Source organism: Monopterus albus, unplaced genomic scaffold, assembly GCF_001952655.1.
Source record: "Monopterus albus unplaced genomic scaffold, M_albus_1.0 scaffold57.1, whole genome shotgun sequence".
NCBI lineage: Eukaryota > Metazoa > Chordata > Actinopteri > Synbranchiformes > Synbranchidae > Monopterus > Monopterus albus.
In genome coordinates, this window is record NW_018127937.1 from 387,609 (window position 1) to 402,532 (window position 14,924).

Sequence of the window (14,924 nt, forward strand, 5' to 3'; positions counted from 1 at the left end):
ACCGTGTGGGTCACTAATCCCTGCAGCAGCACTACACATTACCTGGCAGCCACAGGTCTGTTAATAGACAGCTGTTTAACAGCACCGAGCAGTCATGATGACAGTCTGACATTATCCAGCTCATTAAAGAATGTGTCCAACAGAACCACACACACACACAGGGCGTCACCGCTGCTTGTTCATTCCAACAAAATGAACACAACAGGCCACACATTACAATGACAAAATGTTACTTTGTACAAATGACAGCTTAAGACCATGCTCAGGGGCTTCTCTGTGGCTTCTGCAAGCTGCTCAACAATTCTCATTACACAAGCACAGACACACACTCTGTGCCATAGACCTCCACTACAAGCACATACACACACACTCTGTGCCATAGACCTCCACTGCACTGAGTGACAGGTTTGTCCCTCAGGAAACATGGGAGGCTGTCTGTTTTCAACAAACAGCACCATGGGCTGAGAACAGCTGTCTGCATTATCTGAGGGAAGCCAGAGTCACTGATGTCTGCCCCATTTGCACTACCCCACTAGCTCCTCATGCTGCACAGAGCAACGTGCTGGAGCCGTTTGTTGCGTCTCAGCTTCTTCACACTTCACCCTTCTCCTGCAGGAGCAATGACATTAAACAGGGTCAAAGGGACCAGCTGGTAGCTTTCAGTTTACAGTTCGTTTTGCTTGATGTCTTTAACATGTGGGTTTTACTCAACATTTATACACTGAAAAAAAAAGGTTACAACTGACCACATGACAGTTCTAATATTACTACCCTCTATTTTCTACTGTATATGCTAAAGCTAAGTGGCAGATGGTCCTCCTAACATCAGTGACCTTTGGGGTTTCTTAGCGGCCACAGAGGGACCACGAGGTGCATCTGGGGAGGAGGAAGAAGCGGGAATCTGAATGAATGAATACTAAGCAGTAACCCACAGGGACTCAATAATGTGTGCATGTCAGAGGACACAGCTGTGCTGCATCACTGTTACACTCAATATGCACACCAACATCAGCAAAACATCACCTCACACTGGATCGTCAGTCGGCCAAGGATGTGCACCTTCTTCCAACAGCAAAATACTAAAACCACATCCATGAGTTTCATCAGCATTTTATTTAATCAATTTAAATAGGTGGTCTCACTGATCGTGATCTCTTTTTCAACTGTCCCTAGATCCTTGAATCAGATCACCAAAAACAAAAGGAAGAAACCTCAGGAAGAGCAACAGAGGAGGGATTCCTCCTCTGGACGGACATAGAGGAAACAGTGTGTGCAACAGACTGACAGTACGGACGTTCAGGATGCCATCAGTTAGCACAGCAGAAGAACCAGCAGCTGACTCATCCTGTGTTGACATGTCCTACCTGTTCCAGCTGCACGTAAAGCAACGTAACCCCTCTGAGATAAGCAGTCTGTGTGTGGGTACTGATGCTTACCTGGTTATGTAGATGGTCCTCCAGGTTGGCTGCTGTTGGAGGTCTGCTACTGAAGGAACTGGAATTAAACTGACCTGCACACAAGCACAGAAGCAGACATCACTGACTAGTAACCAGATGGACTGGGATTTCATGTCACACAACAGACCTTTTTAATTACTTTGGTCAAAAGCAAAAACACTAATGTATTTCATCTGTTTATCCAGTTAGTTTTGTAGTGAAGTCAATGATACAGAAAAACTGACTTCTCATGAAAAACTTCTTTCACTTTAACCGTTTTCACTTAAAAAAAAAACTTCTGTTAAAGGGAAATTAAACAGGTGATACTAACCCGACAGAGTGAGTGACTTCTCATGAAAAATTTCTTTCACTTTAACCGTTTTCACTTTTAAAAAAAACTTCTGTTAAAGGGAAATTAAACAGGTGATACTAACCCGACAGAGTGAGTGAACTAATGAATGGCTTGGCTGAGGATGGTGTTCATTCACACTGCTCCTTACACATGAAGCCACAGTGTTGGCAGGAAGATCTAAACACTGTTACTGACAGTGTGCTTTGTGTTGTACTGTAGCTTGGATGTGTGGATCCAGCCAAACAGAGCAGAACATGGAGAACCACACACATCAACTCTTCTTCTTACCCCCAGCTGAAAACTGAACATGTGTCTTCTCCAACAAGCTCCACAGCGGCCAACAATCGAGCCATGGCTGGCAGAACTCACAATTGACTGTTGGCAGGAGAGCCAGTCTGACTCTGTGTTCAATAAATTACCGGACTGACAGTAAACACAGTCACACACTGTTAATAATATGCCTGAAAACTGTGCTACAAGTGTCTCACGGACTCAAGTACTTTTATGGCTGATGACTGATGCGAGTTGTTCTACACAGGAATCGTGGTCAGTGTGTCAGCCAAGAGTGCAAGCGCTGCAGAACACAGAGAGGTCATAACAGGAGGAGAAGGAGCCAGGCCACAAAAGCAAACCACAACATAGAGACCATTTCTACAGGCAACTACTACATGTGTAGGATCAGCTTCAGCTTTTATTTTAATGTGCTGAAGCTTGCATAACTGACCCACTTCACTACAAATCATGTATATTTCACTTTCCACTGACCAGTGTTTCTCAAAGTCTAAGGCTGTGGGGCCCTTATGGCAGCATTGAACAGTTGATAGCTTAACATCAGAATGATCATCATGTTACTTAGGCCAAGCAGAGGATTTACACCAACAGGCCAGTCAGGCTGCCCTTCATTTCAAAAGCACAAATAAATGAAAGCTAACAAACCACTTGACAACTAACAGAGCAAGAGGGCAGCAACGCACAGTTGCAGCAGCTCAGTGCTCCTTCAGTCGGTGTTTTGTTTGGTGGTTGGTGTACATGTTGTTTTCCATACTGTGTACATTTTGCTGGGTGAACACCTACACGATCTCCTGAAAACGGGAGCTTGCTACAAGCAGAGAGTTACAGCTGTTTTCCGTACTGTGTACATTTTGCTGGGTGAACAACACCTACACGATCTCCTGAAGACGGGAGCTTGCTACAAGCAGAGAGTCACAGCTGAGTTTCTCTGCTCACACAGGATACCAGTGGACATAGTGAGGAGCCCCGGGTCTCTGTGGATTACCATTCCCATGGCAAGGACACGAAGGTGGTGCAGGGAGAGGAAGCAGAAGCGAGGCTGCAGGGCTGGAGCATTAGCTAGGCTACAGAGGCAGCCACATAGAGCACCGCTTCCCAGCCCTTTTCTGACGAGTGCCAGAGCACTCATTAGTAAAATGGATGATTTCAGGCTACAGGTTGCGTCCAATTACATGATGGACAGTCTTTAAGTTAAGACTGAGATTGTGATATTTTCAGTACTCAGCATGGCAAGTCTTTCCTGTGTGCTTCTAAATTTATGATATGGCATAATGATAAATTAGATACAGAAAGACAGAATACTTTATTCATCCCGAAGGGAAATAATACAAGGCAATGGCCCTACAGGGCTGTTCTAGCAAACACATGTACTTTCTCTGTTTGCATGAAAACTGCTCCCTGTCTTCTCCCCTTTCTTTTTGCCAGTGCACACTGTGTCTTGCTGTTCTGAACTGGTCATTTAACAGCAGCTCCAGTCTGGCCATGAAGCCTGGCCTTGAAGGGGCCTCTGTGGGGCCTGCCTTGTATCTGAACCTTTGAGGTGTCCGCCAGGCTTCCCTGGAGGGCTCCCAAAGCCAGCACTTCAACCTGACTGCAGCTTCAACAGTCTCCAAGGAGCCTCCTTTCATATGACTGCTGAATATGTAAAGGAAAAGGCGAGGGCAGGGAGGGAGCAGGGTTGGCTGACTTCATAGTACATACCGTTCAATCCAGGTCAACTTTCAGTCAAACAGGCTCCAGTGGATGTGTAGTCTCTGCATGTGTTGCCCATATACTGAAGATCTGTGGCCCTAATGTTTAAAGCATCAATCTGGTGATATTTTATATTTTCTTCTCATCATTAAATCTCCTGCACAGACTCAACCCACCAGTGAACGTCTCCTCCAACACGTCCTGATCTCCCTCCTCCCTCTGGGCCACAATGTTCCACTGTGTCCAGACACCACCAGTAAAGCCATCAGTGACCACACTCCTGCACTGGCTGACATGTTCCTCCATCACCATGAACACACTGGAGGTGATTCAGACTTAGTCACACACATTTTTCAGGCCACATGCTGATCATTTAACTCGGCAGTGTGCCTCATGCATTTCTCTTCTGTCCTCTTATGTAACTACATCAAATTTTATGTGTGTGACAAACAAGAGTATGTAAAATCTTCTGGATGTGGTTTGGTGGCGGTCCAGTTAGGCCAGGGCATCCAACATGCAGTCACATGTAGTGAAGAAAGTGGTGCTTATCCAACACAGCCTGCCTCAGTGGACCACCTTCTGTCTCCTTTGTATAATTATAACAATGCTATGTGAGCTGAGGTGTCGACACGTTATGAAACACCACATCTCACTGCTCTGAGTTCACACTGACAACACAGCTCATCAGAGAAGAATGTGGGCAGGTCTGATCCATCTTTCCACCTCGAACAACGACTCACAGGCACCCAGTGAGGAGGGGGGAGGGCCTGGTGCTGAGCTCCCACAGAAGAGCTTCATTTTTGGCCGGCTGGTCCTGCTGTTGTGCTGCCAAAGAAAGACAAGGGCCTCCCAAATGGGTACCCACATTCCCCCTGTGGCTGGATGACCGACTACTGAGAAAAGATTGTTAAACAGGAATGATACACATAGAGAAAAGAACCGTCTCAGTGCTGTTCCTAGACTAAAAAGCATTTTGATATTTGTATTTACTTTGACTACACAGGGTATCACAAACTCCCAAAATATTAGGGGCAAGAAACAATGATTCAGATTGTGGAACTGGGACTGATTCACAGATTTTAAACATTTCTATGTTGTTAGCACCATTATGTTGAGGGAACAAAAAGCTGAACTCAGCCCAGACATGGTCCAGAACATGGACACATGCAATTCATCTTCAACTGGCAGCATTTTGAATTTAATAATTAACTTTGCTTAAACTTAATACGCCATCAACACAGACTACCATTAGTAGTGTGCAGCACCGACCTCCAGCACAAACGAGACTGAAACCAAAACACTTTAGCAAACTTCTACCAGCTCCAACTTTATATGCAGTCTGTGCTAAAAATGACAAAAAAAAGGTAGAGAGCACAGAGTCTGGGTGAAATCCTGGGTGGAGACGTGTGGAAAACAGACTGCAGGGTCTGCCATCAGTCCTGTTGTGTCTTTGATTTAAGGATGTAGAGGTGTTCATTCTCCTGCACAGTTTCACTTGTCCAGTGCACGTTCACACAAGTCCTATTCGCTCACCATTCTTTAATCTCCATCTGTTGTTTATTCACCATACATCTTGATCAGGTGTCAGGTCAGTGGTATCAGCGGTCGCTGATGTCAATCACAAATCGATTTGAAATGACATGAAATTTTCACAGTATAACCGCTGCAGAAGGGATGTTATCAAAATATCACAGATTTTATTTACTATAATAATTTACTGTAGGTGCATGACAGCACAGCCAGACTGATCCTGTCTGTAGCTTCACGTATACACTTACTCACTTAATGTGAGCTGGCAAAGTTTGTATGTTTCAGATAGGGACCAGTGTGAGTCCTGTTGTCAGAGATTAGTGAACAGACGATATGAAAAATTATTTTGATAGCGCATTAAGTCAGAGATTAGTGAACAGACAATATGAAAAATTATTTTGATAGCGCATTTTATAACTGACATTTTTTACACTCACAATTTCTTGTTTGGGATTAAAGTAATAAGCAGGACACAAACTTTGATCTGCACTGGGGAGTGGTGTTCCAGAAGGTGTTCATTTTTGTCTATCCAAACTATTCCTGCTCTACCAGTTTTAATTTCTTTTCTGGTGGATGGAGATCCGTGCCATCAGCCACCTTCTCTCTGCCATTTGTCCGCTGCATGTGTGCATGTGGCGCCCATGACGGAGTCTGACAGGCAGTCAGGGAAGAAAGGTGGACGTGTTGTGTGTTTTTCTTCAGTACTGGTAATAAGCACACAGTATACTGCTGCAGCCATAGTCACAAATATCACCTCTTAAAGTTTTTCTGAGAACATCAGTAGTCGTCAGTACATCGTCACAACGTCAGTACATATCACAGACCACACAACTTTACCTGCCGACTGTCGACAGAGTGACCCAGACTGAAACAGACTCAGTCCAACAGGGTCCGATCAGTCATGTCCAAATCCAGTTCATAATCGGCTCCACAATCTTTATGTCCCCCCCCCCTTTTAGTCAAGATTACTGTTGTAACTCACAGTTCACACCGAGGTTGGGTCCGTGACAGGATCAGACCATTTTCCTCATCCCAACAGCAGGACTGAGTGAGGCGACAGTGTGAGAGCTATGAAAGGGAGAAGTGAGCACAGGACCAGGTGTCTCCTCCTCCTATACCTATATACTTTCTTCAGTCTGCTGTTTATGGCTGCCTAACCAAACTAACAATTTGCATCTGTCTGACACCCACCAGGCCAGGTGAGCCTGCGGGCTAGGCTAGCAATTACAACCATTTAGCTGCTGAGCAGAACCACAGACAGACAAGCATAGTGACCTGACCTGCAGCAGAAACTCATCTTGCTCCTCTGGTCTGAGACGCTGAGTCAGGTCCAGGCCTGCAGTCCAGTAAACCCCCACAGTCCTGCAGGTGGAGAGGAAGAGGGTTCAGTGCACACTGCTGTCCTCAATCACAGCAAACAAATTTGCAGTTTTAACCTTTGGTCCAAACAGCCTTCACATAAAACACTATGACATTTCTTTTCCTTCTGACTTCGCATTTTCCTCCCCGAATAAGATGGTTTAAAACAAATGTGACAATGTGCTTATACCATTTACATACACCAAACGAAAAAGAAGCAATGGGAATTTTTTTCATTTATGCTTTAACATTAACCAAAGCCCTCCTATTTGCCACTCTGTGTGTAGAGCAGTGGTTCTCAAAACATTTTCTGTCATTCCCCACTTAGAGGGTGGGTGAATTTTCAAGCCCCACTTGTCAAAAAATAACAAAATCGGTCAATTTTAAAATTTATTTTAATATCAAATAACACCAAGTTCAAAACAGATAAAATATAAGTGCAACTATCGTTTGACAGAGGGATAGTTTTCAATTTTGCAGGACTTGTCTGATCCAGCATAATCGACACCATGTCTACAGCAGCAGGGAGAATGAGCTGCTCAGCAATTGTGTACGGTTTCTGCACTGTGCAATTCTGTATGCAACTTTGAAGGAAGCCATTTGTGCTTGCTGTCCACTGATGCAAATTTTACCATGCGATTTTTCTGCTGTCGGTATTCTGCCAGTCGATTGGCTTATTAACATGACTGGGGTGTGTCGTCTCTAAACGTCTTCTTAATTGGTTGGGTCTCATGCTATCTGCTGCCAGCGGTTTAAGACACAAGACACACGTGTCCCTCCTCTGCCCCCACCATTCCCACAGTGAATCCAAGCGCAAGATAGGCTTCATCATATTTCCTTTTCAGCTGGCATTTTGGTTGATAAGACTTAGTGCCTGTCGTTTCTTTGTCTGCTTGCGATGAATGACCTGCTTTTTTTGTGGTCCATATAACAAGTTTATCCATTTACGTTATGCCCACTACGTACACTATTGGCCCTCTCTGTGAACGTTTCCTTATATTGTTGCACTGCAGTTAACATGGCGACGTTAAACCAGTATTGTTGCACTATGGTTCCACTTTTTTTCTCCCAGGCCCCAAACTGATGTTATTTTAATTTACTTGTATTAATGGCCCATTTCTAATTTTCTCCGTTCATTGTGCCCCACCTGTCATGGCTTTATTCCCCACTAGTGGAGCGCGCCCCACACTTTGAGAACCACGGGTGTAGAGTGACAAGGGAAGAACAGAAGAGAGTCCGAGCTGCTGCTAAAATATGCTAAATATTTTGGGTCCACTCCATTTGGTAGATGTTGAGATAAATTAAACCTGTGACTTGCTGATGGCGCTAAAGGAAAGGTCAGGGTATTATCTACATAAACAAGATTTATCCTCTGGGCAGCTCAGGTGTCTATAACAACTTCCACAACAAATTATTTAAAAGCTGTTAGTTCACTGGACAAAAGTGGTGGAGCCACTGAACTGCACACTGACACCTAACAAACCCGAAAAATAATTAATCATCACAAAATGAACTGATAACCAGTACAATGGTTTTGAATCATTTCTCCTATAGCCTGGAAGCTGCTTCTCCAGCTCCAATGTCTCTGCTTCATCTCATTCTGAAGAAACTCTTTAATTGGAAGATTTGATTTTTATACCATTTTAATTGTAGTTTTCTTTCCTCACTAAAGAATGAGGTGTGAACAATCTGGTTTTACTGTTTCTGCCCTGACAAAGACCCAGTGAGGTTGCTACCCATCAATTAAATAAAGGCTTTTAATCCATCTTGACTCGCTGCTCTGTCTGAGAGGGGCCTGAAGAATGTTTCCTTGTGCTCACCCTGATCAGTTTCATTAACAGGCCTGCTTCCAGACCTGTGGATCACAGCCAGCAGCTTTGACTTGTTCTGTGAGTTACACAGGTTTAAATCAACATGACATCAAAGGGAGGTCGGTCTCTGCACAGCGGTTAGAAACATGTCTCTGTCCAAAGTAAACAGGCCACTGTAACACTTCACCACACTCTGCTACACAGATGCATTAACATGCCTGTTAATCAAAAATTGAATGTGAGAAACATCACGTCATTCATGCCAACCTACACAAAATCCTGTATACAGCTGTTACAGATCAACAGTATGGACACCGTGCTCGGGATAAAACCAGTCTGCCATCTTCAGAAAAAAAAACAGAGCAGACATTAGGAAAACACTCCATGCTACTAAAACATTTGTCTTATGTAGGGAGGTTGGTGCTTCAGTGTCTGATACAGCAAAGCGCTGAGGCATTGCCATGTGCTTTCACCGAGACTCACTGGCCTGTTAGAGGAGGGCGAGGCCATGATTCAGAGGATCAACTCTGAGCAACAGCAGCAGCTGAGGGCTTAGAGGAGCCACAGATCTGACAACAGGTGCTGTAAAAACTGATGTGTCAGTCTCCATCTCTGAAGGACAGGTGGGGCTCCTATTACATCCAATCCTCCAGCTCAGAGACTAAAGCTACAAAGTAGAGGAACATAGTGAGGCAGGGAGTCAACAGTACAGTAGTGTTGTAATGAAATCACTCATCAAGGGATTTAACTCCTGTGTAGGACAGTGTGATGTGAGATTTTATTCTCCAGGATTGGAACCGTCAACAAACACTGTCCGGCTCCTTACAGACACTTGAGAGCTGAAAGACAGAGGGGCTGTCACACTTGTTTGTAGGGACCAGTACTTTGTATGATACAAGACAAAACTAATACTTTGCATGGAAATGTCAAATAACAAAAAGTAACACCACTATGGAGACATACAACCAAAGGCTAAATGACTTGCTGGTCTTTTTCAAGGACCCAGTTGAGTTATCTGTTGTGACTAGACTGTAATGGAAATACTCATCACACAAACTGAGGCTCGTTCTCCCATGTACAGACAGGCGTGTGTATGCTTTTATACTGCCATGCACTGCTCTCAGGTTTCCAGACAGTCTGGATAGGGCTGAAACATTTACTCTCTTAATCAATCAGTAAATCCATAAAGCCATAATTAGCAACTGGTTTACAAATCCATCACTAGCTTTAACTCAAAATACTCAAAATGTCAACTATCCTCTAGGTCCAGCGTCTCACAGGATGACTGGTTTCTCTTATCACTGCTGACAGAAAGTTGCATCTGCCAAAAGGAGGACAGCAGCTTGATCTTTGAGAAGTTGCAAAGGGTATTTTTCACTAATCTTACATTTCACAAGTCAACCACTACTCCTTTAATCCAAATTCTAATCAAGAGATTCATTGGTAATGAAAATTATTGTTGGTTTCCACTTCTCTCAAGTTTGTGCTGGTAATATTGATAATGTGGATATTGTGAATTTCAAGGATCAATAAAGTCTTTTGATTAATCTGTATTTTGTTTTGTCTGACTTATGTGGTTTGTTTCATTCATCTGAAAAGCAAGTTATCAAATACAAGTACTTTCATGGAAAGGAAGAAAATGGAAATACTCAAGTAATGTTACAGATACCTCAGAATTGTAGTTAAGTATATCAACGTTACTTAAGTCAATTAATACATAGTCAACTGCCACCACTGCACACATAGCTGATAAAAAATATCGTCAATGGCAAGCCACTAAACTCCATCATCTGTAACTTTTTAACGTTCCCAACCAGCTAATACAATGCTAATTATTAATTGTTGGTTACAATATGCTAACTTCGCTAAATCAAAAATTCAGCTGAAACACATCTATTCACTGACAAATAGCTAACGACTGCACGCTGAAAATACAGCAGAGTCAAACCGCCAAATGTAACTATGTACATTAGCATAGCAAATAACATCTCCGAAGTGTCACCAGCTAAATGAGGACACTAGTTAACTAACAACTAAAATTAACAGATACCTGGCTCAGTCTGTCTGACGCCAGGTGAACATGCTAACAGCTAGCTTACGTTCAAAAACAAACACTGAGCTAATTCACCAACATGTTAGCTAACGTTAGCTCAGCCTTCATGTTTCAATTATCAGACATGTCTTTGCGTGGACAAATTTGGTAATTTAGTCTTTAAAATCACACTTACCAGTGTTTTACCGATAACTTAGGTAAAAAAAAAACCGAACGTTACAAACTAGTTAAACTACTTATCAGGTCAGCAATTGTTTGTTTGTTTGTTCAGCCGCGCACTGAGCTAAAGTTCTGTTAGCGTTAACCACCGCAACGCTTCGCACGGAAAGCAAACGTCTTGTAGCCCATTTCACCTTTTTCACTTTCTTGTTAGGCCAGAGTCGCGGACTCATTTCGGTAATATAACAAGAACCGTAACCGGAAGTGGCTACCTGTTTCTACGACGCATAACTAAATAAGTAAGGTTTCAATTTTCCCTTTATGAATATATTATATGCATAGATAGATAATATATGTCGCCTACAAGACATAATTTTGCCTTTTTCACACAGAACAGATTTGGGTCAACAGCATTTAATTCAGTCATAAATGAGGTAGGCCATTCTCTCTGTGTGGATAACCATTCAGTTTTTGTTTGTTTTGCTAAAATACAATCCTAAAACACTATAAATCAATGTTAATGGTAATTAAAAATAAATATATATTTAATACTAAATATTGTATACTTGAATGTCTTTGCAACACATCAACAAAGTAGGGGAAACTGGCCTATGTGTAGTGATGGGCAGATGAAGCTTCATGAAGCAATGAAGCCTTTCATCCAATTGGTTCACTCCAGCGCAAAGCTTCTTGAAGCTTCATTTGCTCTAGTAGGACATCTACTGGATGCAACAATATCAGTTGGCATGAATTTGAAGTGTGTGGCATTTTGCAGAAAGCCTGTGAATAAAACTGTCAGCAAAATAAAGTAGTATGCAAAACATGTATATTGTACTGATGGCACTTCCTGAATCAGTCACGTGGCACAGCCGGGCAGCGGGGCTTCGGACGTCATCATTTTCAGCTCCTCCCCCTAATGATGCAAGCCTCGACACGCGCATCGCGGAAACGCCCCCTCCCCTACTCGGCACACGCTTCGAAGCCTCGATACGGAACGTCGCATCACTACCTATGTGAAACTAATTGCTACAAATGCCTAAAAGTTTATTTATTTATGTTTAATACAAATTCGGCATAGCAGCATTATGTGTCAGTGCAAAGTAAGACAAACTAAGTATTGGGCTCCAATATATCTGACATTTCTTGTTTTCAACTGACATACGCCAGTACTAAGGTCAGTGTGACATTATATCAGCTCTGCCAGTTAATCGAACTGTACATTTTACATTATGGAGGCATTTATTGAACAGATAGTCTATTCAGGTAACAAACACCTATAGGCCCGTATCTATCTTCACTATACCCCATTATCATTCTGAATTTGTGGATGCATCCAGTAAAAGTTATTGGATGGCATTTCAGATTTCATAAACACACCCAAACTGACAGGTTTATGATTAAAACGTCAATGCTGGGTGTGCACGTAGACCACAACAGACTATCAACAACATTAGAAGGGGAAAGATAAAGTCTGTCAAACTGAAAATACAAACTTAAGTACCCCAGGCTTCACCTGACTAACTTCTTCATTTCCCTCCTAATTGGCATCAGCTGATGACCAGACAGTGTGGGAGCCTACAATCTTGCTGAGGTTGGGTCTTGCTGAAGAGCAGCACTGTGACCCATATGCATTTATCAGCCTCTGTTGTTGTTGTTGTTGTTTTTGATCTGCAGTTGGTACATCTTGTATTACAGGATGTTTTCTCTGTCTGTATGTGATGTTTGTCCAACACAAACTGATTCTATGCCAGTAAAATAACTGATATGGCATCATAGAAAGCCAACTTTATCACTTTCCTCTGTCAGTGACTTCTTAAGATTATTATAGTTGCAATTATGTCAGCAGCACCCAGCCCTGCTATATTTAGGCTGTACTGGGAGGAGTGGTTTATTGTATGTACAAGACCTTTTCTTCCAAGCCTGTTCCTCCTGCAGCTGTATTTAAAAGACTTATCATATATGTATGCTCTTCACAGAAATGAATCCACACAAATCCTCAGCAAAAACACAGTTCAGTAATCCTCTCTTACAAGTCCTGTATTCAGTACAGATGTATTAGCAGCTCAAAGTAACAAAAGTACAAGCTCTAAGATTAATTAGCACCATAACAAGTTGTTTTACCTGTACACAGTATTTTAGTGCCGTTTAAGTACTTTACATACCGATTGGTAGTTTCAATTATAATACTTTCAGTATGTTTTAGTCTTTGTCCCCGTAAAGTATGGCCATCAGATGCAGTGAAATGTACAATATTTCCCTCAGTAATGAAGTAAAGGAAGTCTCACAAAATGGAAATATTAGTGCTAAAATTGTAACACATGGTGATTAAATCTATTGTTTTTCCTCACATCTGCACAAATCACCACCTTCTTAACCTCGCACTGACTGAAGCACTGAAGAAACAGTGTCAGCTGGGTTAATTTAGAAAAACACGCCTTACATTTACTGACCTTTAGATCTCTGGGCAGAAGCCAGGGCTAGCAAACATTTGGCACAAAGACAGAAATGGTGCCTTAGGTTTTCCACCCAACAACCTGAGTCACAGTTGAAACAAAGAGACACCTGACGTTCCGCAGGACATTTCTGTCTGTGTTCACACAGAGTTAAAAGTAAGCACACTGACAGCTGTACGAATCACTGCAGAGATGATCAACAGGACACGTTTCGTTTTCTGTGCTGAAACCAGACGGGTAATGGTGTCAGCTCCAGTTCAAGGATGTTTACAGTATAAAGGCCTTTCTACAAGCAGCAACATGTTTTGCATGTTATTATAGTCACTCTTGTACAATGAGGAAACAAGGACAACATGCACCATGAACAGCCTGCTGCACCGGTGTAACATTTACCTGATCACACATTCAGCTGGCGAGAGTTCAATATTTCAGTTCAACAGTCTTTCTTTTAGCAGTTGAGCTAAACCACGATGTTCTGCAGGGTTAGGGGAAGTCGGTCCAGTGTCATGTTGCAGGGCCTGTTAAAAAGTTAACTGTACAGGATCCACTTTTACCAACTCAATTCTTATTCGCTTCAAAAACAGAGCTCAGAAAACAAAGAGCTAACCATAATATTCTCCTGATTAATGCATGTATTAAATAGAATATTCTGGGTCTTGGAAAAGGGAATGACTATTTCATTTGTGTTGTGTTTATATCACACCAGAGTTCATGAATATCACTTTCCATTCAATTCATCATCCAAGTCACAGTAGTGACTGAAAGGTTGGGTTTTTCCAGAAGTCCTAAATAATAATGAAGTGCCTGAAAAAGACAACTACAAGTTACTGAAGCATTTGTTTGCCTTTCTACTGTTGTTACCACATTTATTCAGATGACCCACCCACCTGACTGCACCATTGTGTACCTTAGTGTAAGTAACACACACCTACATGTTTTTAACTTTTCTTTTCTCTTTAGTTTTACATTATTGTTTGATGCCAATATAAGATAATGTTGGGATCAAACCACAAGAGCTGAAAGCAAAACAGCCAGACAGGGGAACCTAGCAGGATCAAAATAAAACCCCAAACATGACTTCACCTGCTGCTGAAGAAAGCACAAGCCGAAGTCTGAGCCTGACAGCTTGGGGGCGCTATAGCATGAAACAACAAGAGAAAGGTAAGCCCTTTTGTTTGTCTTCATTTCTCTCCAAACAACCGCATCTGACCAGTTCTAGCTGGACCAGTTTGTATGCAGAGGCATGTTAATGTCTTCATTCATCCTATGGCATAAACTCAACTCCTGTAGCATTTTGCATGCAGCACTCCATGCTGTTGCAACATGTTAAAGACATGTAATGAACAGTGGATGAGACATTCCCCCAGACAGCGCAAGACACAACAGGCCTTCTGCCTGAAGCTAAACTGCTGCAGGCTGAAGCGGAGTGTGTGAAAGCATTTTGGACATTAAGGCAAACACATTCTTTGGCAAAGCAAGAGACTGACAGCTGGAGAAACCATCACACGGACATCTTGGCTTTCAGCGTATACACAGGCTGCTGGTGGAATAATACACCTGTGGACGGTCTCCGTCTACAACTACACACAGAGTAAGGCGGTTATACACACATACAGTATAAATGTTCATTATGCTCGTTTTCACACACTTTGGTCATTCAAAATAAACTACTCTGTACTGTAGACTTTAAATATATGCAGCTTTACAAAATACATTTTTGCATTAATGAGCGGCTTTGACAGAATAAATATACATGTTAGATGCGTGTTGCACCTGTCTGTAAATAAA

General features: G+C 42.4%; 1 protein-coding gene across 1 annotated transcript in view; it reads right to left on the bottom strand.

Moving 5' to 3' along the window:
• Positions 1 to 10,990, bottom strand: part of LOC109961652 (uncharacterized) — a gene marked incomplete at its 3' end in the record, with an annotated part of 68,347 nt that extends 57,357 nt beyond the window's left edge. The window contains exons 1-3 of the mRNA XM_020602659.1: positions 10,700 to 10,990; positions 6,582 to 6,663; positions 1,437 to 1,510 (exon numbers count right to left, since the gene is read on the bottom strand). The remainder of the gene's footprint in view (positions 1 to 1,436; positions 1,511 to 6,581; positions 6,664 to 10,699) is intronic.
• Between the last annotated feature and the right edge of the window lie 3,934 nt (positions 10,991 to 14,924).